At 28.9% G+C, this 10554-nt stretch overlaps 1 pseudogene; it reads left to right on the forward strand.

The window, feature by feature from the left end:
• Positions 1-209: 209 nt before the first annotated feature.
• LOC147910915 (uncharacterized) lies at positions 210-4018 on the forward strand (annotated as a pseudogene).
• The last annotated feature ends 6536 nt before the right edge of the window (positions 4019-10554 follow it).

Here is a 10554-nt window from a genome sequence, read left to right on the forward strand (position 1 = left end):
CACGCACGCGCACACCCACACCCACACCCACACCCACACCTACACATTACTCGTTCGATAAAAAAAGTACACAACTTGAAGTATACATTGAATTAAAGAAGTTAATCAATATTACTGGAAAGATACTATTATATTTCGATATACTGAATTTCCGATTTAACATTTTTTTTCTTTAAACGAATACTTTCTTCATTCGTACTTATTTTATTTTCGTGGTATTGAAAGGATATATAAAATCGAATTTTGCCAGCATACATAACGAAAAAAAATTATTGGTTGTGGATCGTTGACAGACGGAAAGTACAATCTTGAGACTCATATCATAAATTTTATAGAAAACAATTATTTTGAAGAAGATATAAAAAAAGGAGATAAAGTTCAAATTATTGGAACAATATGTAACACAGATAAATAATATTTCGACTTAGAGAAATGTATGAATGCTTAATTTTAAAATTTTTTCAATATCTTTTCATTTTTCATTCATTAAAGATAATCTTTTTAATAATATAAAAATACACGTATGTACCTGTTTGAATTATTGCTTTGTTCTTTTTAAACGGTTTTATTTTTTAATTATTAATGCATTTATTACGAAAACAAAATTAGTTGTATATTCATTGTACTAATAAATTTCTTTTAAACTTATAAATATTGTTTATAAAATATATTTTTAAAATAATTAATATTGAAACAATTTTATGTATATATATATATATATATTGTTACGTCCAATGTTGTTGTTGAGATTTTCTCCGTTTTTGAGTCAATGTATTTAAACAATTTACTCGGGGACCGGAGATTAAGTTGTGCTGTTAAGGATGCGGTTCACTGGGAAGTACCGGATAATTTAGAGGGAGGGTGATCTTGAATCCGGTGCCAAAAAGATCGCGAAGTTTATAGGCGAATCTACGTGGATCGGACTTTGGAATGGTTTTGTAATTAGGAAACGTGAGGTTGACCTCCAATTTACTTAGAGTGTAAACAGGTTCGCGGGGTGAGTCTACTTTGTCTTGACCTAGCAATTGCGCATTTTGGAAATAGGGGAAAGGATCTTGATTTAAAATAAGAGCCGATTTAATTTGGAACCTCAATCTCTTTTCTCTTTGTCTTCGTCCGCCTTTGGTAGGCATGGAGGTAATGCAAAAAAAAGAATAAAAATATAATGTTCTGAAAAGAAGAATATAATGTTCTGTCGTAAACGGAGGTCACGCTATTGGCAGCGACAATCGCAACACCCCTCAGATATTCAAATATGTATATGTACGTGTATGTAACCGATTAGAGATTTAGACGTTCCGTCGATAGATTCGATTCAATATTATCGTTTATTAAAAAAGGTAAATGCTATAGGTAAAACAATGCGAAAAAGAAAAGTGAGGTTCTGATGAAGCGCGAGGATAGTTTTCACCTTGATAGTTAGTATAACTAACTGACTGACTGTCTGGGTAACTGATGAATTAACCGAGGATAGGAAAAGAAGAGCAGTGCAGAGAGGTTTCTGTCTTTGACAGCTCCTTTTATATTCTGAAAATAAGTGTGGGAGTGTCCTTTCAGAACCAATCGACACTCCTTAAAATTTGGTAGAACCTATACTCGCGCTTTCCTTGAGATAAAATAGCAAGGCTCCGCGTAAGCCCTACTCCCCACTCTACAAGTTTATTCTTAATAAGTAATGGTTGAATTTTAACCATTTGTTGTAATAAAAATTCGGTTTTCCTTAATATCCTTTATGTGAGGCGAATTCACTACATTCATATGTTTAAAATTAATTTAATTCCTTTATTAGGAAAGAAAAAGAGAAAAAGAAGATATTCGTTCTCGCATTCAAGAAGATTTCTATTTTACTGCTAATCGTTAAACTTAATTACTTAATCGTTAAACGCTAATATAATATACATTATTATTAATGTTAATGTACGCTTTTATATTTGTTATTTTATAGAAGGGCTTCTTTGAGAAAGATCGTGTGATATTCTTAGACATTCTTTCTAGAATAATCTGTAGATAATTTTTATGATGCATAAAAGTATTAGGTGTTGGAATTAATTCGTAGCGTTTTTAATGAAAGAATGTTATTTATTTCACATGAGCATTAAAAAATACATTAATGAAAGTACTTCCCATCACTTGTAAAACGCTACGAATTAATTCCAACACCTAATATATAACGTGATCTATCTGTTAGTTTGAATGTTTAAATAAAGAAACTGAATATACCCTCTTATAAAAGAGAAACGGAATTTTCGGTTTCGAAATAAAGATAAAATAGGGAAATCTAGCGATAAAAGTAAAGTATAAATCGTATATCTATGAAGAATATCTATAAAGAATAAGAAGATTTTATCGGTATGTAACAATATATATATACATTGTATGTATTAATAAATAAATATATAAATATAATTAAATTAAATATTAATAAATAAAAAAAAATATATGTATATATATATAATATAGTCATGTATATTGAAGTATATAATTATAATTTAACTTATATGAATGAAGAGTGTTTCAATATGATATTTACGTTGATACATATCTCAATAATAAATATAAAAAATACGCAAAAAATATATCAGAAAATTTCATGATTTGGAATTTCAATGGAAATATAAGATAATACCATTAATTTTATTATGAGTACAATTATTAAAATCAGGATAAAGATACGCTGAATTTTTTAAAATAAAAATATCTAAAAAAATCAGTTTTTTTTTAAATAGTAAAAAAAATAATAAGTGAAAATGCTTTTGAAAATTAAAAGGTTTTAGCAATCGGTTGGATATTTTATGTTATGCTAATATCAACGATACTGAACATTCATGCATAACTCGAACATATATATAATCATACATATAACTCGAAAAATACGTGATGAAAAACTATTTTATTTGAAGTGATGCTTTGAAAAATTCTTGAAGTAATATGCATTAATAAATTTAATATATCTTAATTTTAACAATGTATTCAAAATTGAACTAATAGTAATGTCTTTTATCGCTTTCGAAATTATGAAACTTGTATCCGAAATATTTAGAAAAATTATTAAGATAACGACGATTCTACTGTACACGCATACTGCTTTGTGTGTGTATATATAAAAATATTAGGTGCGCAACTAAGTTCTCTGTTAAGCTGTTATTTTGATGCATTTTCATCAAAATAACAGCGAGAACTTAGTTGCGCACCTAATATAATTATATTTTATTCATTTGATAATAGAATCTCCTCGTTTCATTGTGAATGACATAAGTGACATATGTAAAATAGATGATTATATGTCAATACCGAATCTTTTAAAAGGAGTATATACACCAATAAAAAGAAAAATTGATGAAATCGAAAGCACATCTAAATAATAAGTAAACAAAAATATACACATTATGTATCAGAACTTTATCTCGCATTCTATTTTGTGAAGTTTATTAATTAATACTTTCAATCTCTATTTTTTTATTAAATTTATTTTGCTTCTTCTGCTCTTAATTTTTTTGTAAAAATATACCATATAATAATGAACGCGCAATCAACAACGTGGAAAATTATCAACAATACAATCTTTTAACCTTTAAACTGTAACGCTCGAAAAAATCACATTATTAGCAACGATGGTCTAACAAATCACTATTGTATTTCCATACATTATCATATCAATTTTATAAGTTTTTTATAATGAAAAAATATGTCTTTAATTATTCTGAATACTTGTAGATGGGAGAAGGGGCAAAAGATGTTTTAATATGAAAATTAACAAAAATAAATCTCATATACAAAAGAAATAAAATATATTTAAATGATGACAAATATTGAAGTTGAATAAGAAAAAAATAATTTTTTTTACATCATGTAATAAATAAGAGCTAAAATGTATTTCATTGTATTTCAATGTATTTAATTTTCAGTTAACGGTTTTCGTTCTAACGTTTATATTGTATACAAAAAGAAGAAGTTAAATAAAAAAGAAAAAAAAAGAAAATCGATATTATCGAATCAATTCTTTATCAATTACTTTACTTTATATACATAATCTTTCTTTTCTTGTAATATAAAAAATACAAATGTATAATTCATTATATATATTTTATACAAAAAAAAAACGATTATTAAGTGTGAAAAATATAAAAAAAGAAAACAAAGTACTAAGAAAAAGTTATACAAACATTATGGAAGGGCGTAGCGCGCGCTTGTCATATTCTAGTTTAAAATAAAAAGTATAAAATAATTTTCAAAAACTTATTTAAAATATTAAATAAGAAATGGGTTCTAAGAGTTATTTAATCTCGGGTTTCCCCGTAGCCTTAGAGCACTGAAGAATTGACGGTCGCACGTAGCGTCGTACCAGGTATATCCTCTTGACGACCCAATTCTCTCCCACATTAACAGTCGAGTAGAGTAGCGCGTCGTTCCTGCTCTCGCAGAGCGGACACCAGTATCCTTTGGAAGTTTGAAGATGGACACAAGCAGTGATTGATTGGAACGGGCGCGACCCTTCTTCTGCTAAAGGGGGAAAAATTTCGGTAAGAAGAGGAGATAATCGACGGTTTCATTTGCTCAATATCCGCTGTTTCTTCGATCAACAGCGCCAGTACTTTTTAGGGACCGAGGAAATGGCCTCTCGTCATCCTCCTTCGTCATATTACAGGTCGCTGAGCGCCCAGCGATCGAGTAGAATAGAACATAGCTCCTCCCACAAAAGCACCGAGCGTTCGGAACTTCTGAATCCAAACTTACCCTCGGATACCCAAGTGCTTTCCAAACTAATTGGAGATTTTTAATCATCCGCGATATCATTCTTTTGGATCCTTATAGCACTAAATTTTCTTCGAGAAGAGGCCTGCTACAGGCTAGACAATGACCCATTTTAGGCTACTGTCCAAACGTGAGGCGTAGATCCTGATTGATAAGAGAGTTAGAGTATCTCACTCCTCAGCGGTACCGATTATTCTTGGCTAGAGTTCGATCCTATTATAATCTGTGATTATCGAATGGATCGAACTTTTTCTGCGTATGTGATTTATGTATTTATTCTTAATCCCTAATTATCTTCCGGTTTGACCGACATATGATGCGTCGCAATTAAGGCACGGAATTATTAGGCGACGTTTCTCTTAGCCGAAATTGGAAAAAGGTTCTTTTGATGAACCTAGAGAGCTTATTGATACTATAAAATAACAATTTAGATCTGAAAATTTTTATTGAAAAATCTGTAGGAAATGTCTCGATAATAAGGAATAGTAACCACATTTTATTTTTCTTATTCCTTATTGTTATTATTTTCTTTTCTGAGCCTCTATTTTTGAAAAGAAACATATATAAAACTAGGGTAATACTATGGTATACATTACATGGATTACATTATGGAATATTTAAAGAATAAGTATTTGAGTCGATTTTTAATTGTAGAAAATATAAGCTTTAAAGGATAATCATTAATCATTTTTCAGAAGAATGTGTATAAAATGTTGAAGATTTTTTTCTTGGAATCTTAGGTGGGAAAAACGAAACGCTCAGTCTACAAAGCCGATGATTACATCGCGTTTTTGAAATTTTGAGTGTTAGGAGAGAAAGTTTAAGTATATTTACTAGAAAAAGAGTTAGCTTATGATATCAATCGAATTCGATCATACCATTGTTAATGATTACAGTGACATCTATAAAGAAATTTATTTCTTTCTCACCAATCTCCTTGTGAATTGTAATCTCGGATGGAATAAATTAAATGTTTGTATACCTGTGTTGATTATGTTGGAAGGAACCATGACGATATGTCATCTATATATCTATAATAACAAGAAATTCGAAAATCAAACATTTCTAATGTCTACATCTCAAAGTTCTGTAACGAGAAATGGCAACGATGACGGGGAACAATGATGAATCCATGAGAGTCCAAACATTTTGTTTGTAAATATTTCCATTAAAAAAAAAAGTAGAATTTAAGATGAATCTCACAGCTTCCATGAATTTTGGGACATGATTTCTTGGGAATTTTACTTATTATCGATGTGTTTCCATTTATCCGTCATGTTATTAATAGCCACGTCGATATATTACGTTAGTGAACAGAGAATTTATGTCTAAAGAGATTGATATAAAATTATCATTTATCAAATGAAGGTTATTTAATTTTTTGATTAATTGAAAACTATACATGACGATTAATCTCAGGTACACATTCTGAGATAAAATTATGTAAAAAAACTGTCTAGGTGTAATGAATTATCAGTAGAAGACACAATAATTTTAATTTATTCATTATCTTTTTCCAATTCTAGAATCAGACGAGATACAAATTGAACCTTGGTTAAGAACTGTGAGTTGTGAAACTGGGCCTAAAAGGGGACTCCTGCTTGTGGATTTTTAATTCTGTAGGCTTTGGAAAGTACCTATTCACTATAATAAATAAATTTATAAGTGAACATAAAAATGAAGTCAGAATCTTTTCATCCCGTGAGCAGTTTCTCGCTTTATTTGTAAGAGCGCAGATGGGTCCTTTGTGATTTCTGTGTATGTCTCACAATTGGAGTATTTCTTATTTGTATTCTATATTAATTTTTTTTGTATTTTTTCGTGTTTAATTATTATCTATATATTCCTAGAAAGCTTGCTTTAGAATAATAATAAATGCTTTATCTATCTATCTATTTGTCTATCTATTTATCTCTCCCTTCTCTCTCTCTCTCTCTCTCTCTCTCTCTCTCTCTCTCGTGCTCTCGATGCGATGCGATGTGATCCGTCATTTCATTTCTTGCACCCTCTCTTTTCGCGAAGACGTTGACGCTGATTGTTTTGTGCGTAAGATACTTCACAGAATTGAAATCCTAACTCTCGCCACGTCGGTTTCGTTCCGATTCGATGAACCAATGTACGTAGCTATTAATGAGGACTATGGTTATTTTTAATCCCACGCGACGTCATACCTCCTGGTATGAGAGGAGGGAAAATCTTGAGTTGCTTGAGGAGGGAAGAGTTGCTTGAACGTTCACTCGATAAGAGATATATGAAAAAAAAAAATTGTCATCTATCAACATTTACCAACAGCCGTGTAATTGAAAATAATCTTGTTTCTTTCGTAACAATATTGACGAAATAAATAACACTTTATTAAAAAGATGACATATTTGTGTTATTAATATTGTTAAATTAGCAAAGCTTATAACAACATGTATCATATATACATTGTTCTAATTTATGCTTTACTTCGTCATCTCATCATTATTGATTTTAATTTCCGACTCACAAAGTTTAAGTATTCTGCCAAATACTAAAGACGTTTAATGATTTGTTTTATCTCTGAATATCAAACTTATAATATGTGCATTCAGAATGATGAGCGCTCACTGAGCTCAGTGAACTCTTTCATTCGATTGGTATATTCCATTAGATCATAAAAAATAGACCAATCAGATGAAAGAGCTCACTGAGCATTTGATGAACGGTTGTCGTTTTGAAAGTAATCAACGTTTTCTGATTCGGCAACGTTCCGTATTTATTTTTTTCAACATTGTTATTGGTTTATTATAAAGTAAAACAGTTATTTTTTATTAACTTGCTTCTATTACTGAAGAGCTCAAATCAAAAGTCGAATGTCTGTATTTTTATTTTATTAATTTACGCCTATTTATAATTGTCGCTCGCACGAACTTTCCTTTTAATTTATAAATTAACAGAGTTATTTTCTATTAGACTTCTGTTAGCTAATGTTGTTAATAAAATATTTTTTCTGTGTAGTAGGAGAGAAATAAAATAAAAATCGGCTTTTCATTTTTTTTTCTCTTTACGCATCAGTGCGTCCAAGATTTACTAACTATTCGCATAATATCATAACGAAAAGAACGGTTTTGCTAAAACATCTAAAACTTTAAGTTAATATTTAGAAAAAATTAATACACACTCAGGGACGGCTGAGACCAAAAATATTATAAGCAAATGGTAATAGAGACCTTATTATTAATTTTTGTTTGTTTTTTATTTGTTTATTGTTCGAAATATCTAGTAAAAAGAAAAATATTGTACGACAAAGATAATTAAATTATTATATTATTAGATGTTATTTATAAATTATAGGTATTATCAAAATTTGCATTATGTTTGAAAATTATTTTTAATGTTTCTTTATTTTATAATTAACAATTTCTATAAAATGTTTTTCTTGATTAATTTTAATTTTTATTCCATAATTTATTACTCTTCAAGAATATAAATTATTAATTAACAAGTTAATTAACAATTATGTAAGATTGTATAGTACAATGATAAAAATGAAGACGAGGGGAGCTTCCCCCAATGACGATCCTAAGACCTTGAGGTCACATATTATTAAGGTCATAATCCTGACTTTGAGAAAGTTCTAACGGTCAATTGTTACTCGTTAAAAAGCTATTAAAAAATTAACTTTGTTGAAGGATATAGCAAGTTTAGTGAAATTAATAATCAATACAAATAATGCCGATTAGAGCCAATGCAGAATGTCAATGTGAAGTTTGGTTTATTTAAAATGAAATAATTTTAATCGCAAAAGTTTCGATTCCAATTTCAGATACTTATCAATGCTTACATATAAAATGTTAACAGGAATCAGTCAGCGAAGTAATGTAACAGTGATGTCATTGCACTTCCTAATACACTACACAATAATTTATTGAATAAGTTATATAATAAAACACAAGTAAATTTTTTTGTAACTCACATGATCATCGAAATGTTATTACGCTGTTAATGCGTCGAATTTCATCTAACGATAGCAAGAAAAATAACAAGAAAAGACACACAGTACAAACATATAAATTATAGAAAACATTGAGAGAGGTTGTCTCTCATTTAAACATAACTATACTATCGTATGCTTTATCCAATAAATCAGTATTGTTCTGTAAATTTATTCCATTAGTTTGTTGTTTGATAAAAATCATTTCTGAGAAGTCTCTTATTCAGTATTTTTTTCTCATCTAATTGTAAGATATGTTGTCCCAATCAAATTCATGAGAATATTCTAATCCGATGTTCCGTGATCGAACGCTGTGTGGTATTCCAGTTGATGTGGTTTCTGTGTTCACTAATACGAGATTTTAGCGTCCTGCCTGTCCCACATATGTCATCACAATCCTTACAATTAATTTTATACACAACGAGTGTGCCATCATTAAAGCGATTAATTTATTATAAAAATAAAAAACTAGTTTAATTCTTATTGTATGTTGTAATAAACTAATTTATTTTTAAAGATCCGTTGTTCGTGTTTTTTTATCTTTCTACTTATTAATTTTTATTTACTAAAAAACAAGCTAATATAAGTCTCTATAAGATATACATATGTAAATTTATTTATTATAATAAAGTAGACGTTCCGTTAGATCTTAACTTGATTTATTATCATTACTAGTATCTAGCAGACGATTTCATTTTAAATGTAATGTTTATTTTTATTTACTTGTCAGTTAGATATTATTGATTTTTATATTTATATGATTTGATTCTTGAAAGTCTTTCTTGTTCTATATATTTAATTTTTATATACTTCAGCAAAATTTCGTATAAATATGCCTCCAGAGTTTTATGAAAGTTTCGTAAGTTCATGTAAGAATCTCAAGAATAACATTTTCGAAAATAATAACATTTGAGTCACTTATCAACCTTTTGCCATTGTATGTATTAATCAACTTTCGCACGAGACTTTAAATCCGAGTCGCTTATCAATCTGGGAGTTTTACATCAAAATAGAATAGATAGGAGTTATCGTTTGCCTTGTTGACCTAATGTTCGTTAACAGTGAGAAAAATAACGTGTCTAATTGAAAACGAAATTTATTTTTATTTCTCCGCTATTCTCTAATTTCTAATCTCGCGGGATATCTATGTGTAATTCGGTATGAAATAAAAAAAAGATATAAAATATAAATCTTAAGCTAATAATTATTTAATTCTCACTGATGATACATTCAGAGAAAAAATATAGTAGTAGCAATTATAAAGATGACAACTATAAGTTTTATATATAGAATTAATGTACTTAGCTGAATACACTATTTTATAGTTGCAACAACTATAAAATAGTTTATTTATATTGTATATTAATTTAATATAAATATAGATAGATTTAATATAAATACAAAAAATATAGATACAAAATTTGTTACATCTATATTGAAAGAAAAGATTGGCTGCTGCAGTAAATTAGATGGTAAAATATGTCACATTATTTTTAATTGGCTGCTGCAACTCATTAAAATTGCTATGCTATATTTAGTCAATCTTTTCTTTCAGTGTAGATGTCACTTTTACAATTGCTATGACTACTGTATCGTTTTCTCTAAGTGTATCATAAATCATTACAAGTTATTGCAAGTTTTATCTTTTAGCAGGAATACATCACATAAATTTTTAATCCTTCTGTATAAAAAAGTGCATTCTTTCCTCGTATTGCAATCTCGTTGATTTCTTGCCGAATTATTCGAGATTTATATTCGCGCTTGATAATTAATAGATTGGCTTTTATACAGGCAAATCTGTCTAGCTGCGATCGAGGAAGCCGTTTTTGTAATGACGCGATAGG

This window comes from Acromyrmex echinatior, chromosome 1, assembly GCF_024713525.1.
Source record: "Acromyrmex echinatior isolate Ae372 chromosome 1, ASM2471352v2, whole genome shotgun sequence".
NCBI lineage: Eukaryota > Metazoa > Arthropoda > Insecta > Hymenoptera > Formicidae > Acromyrmex > Acromyrmex echinatior.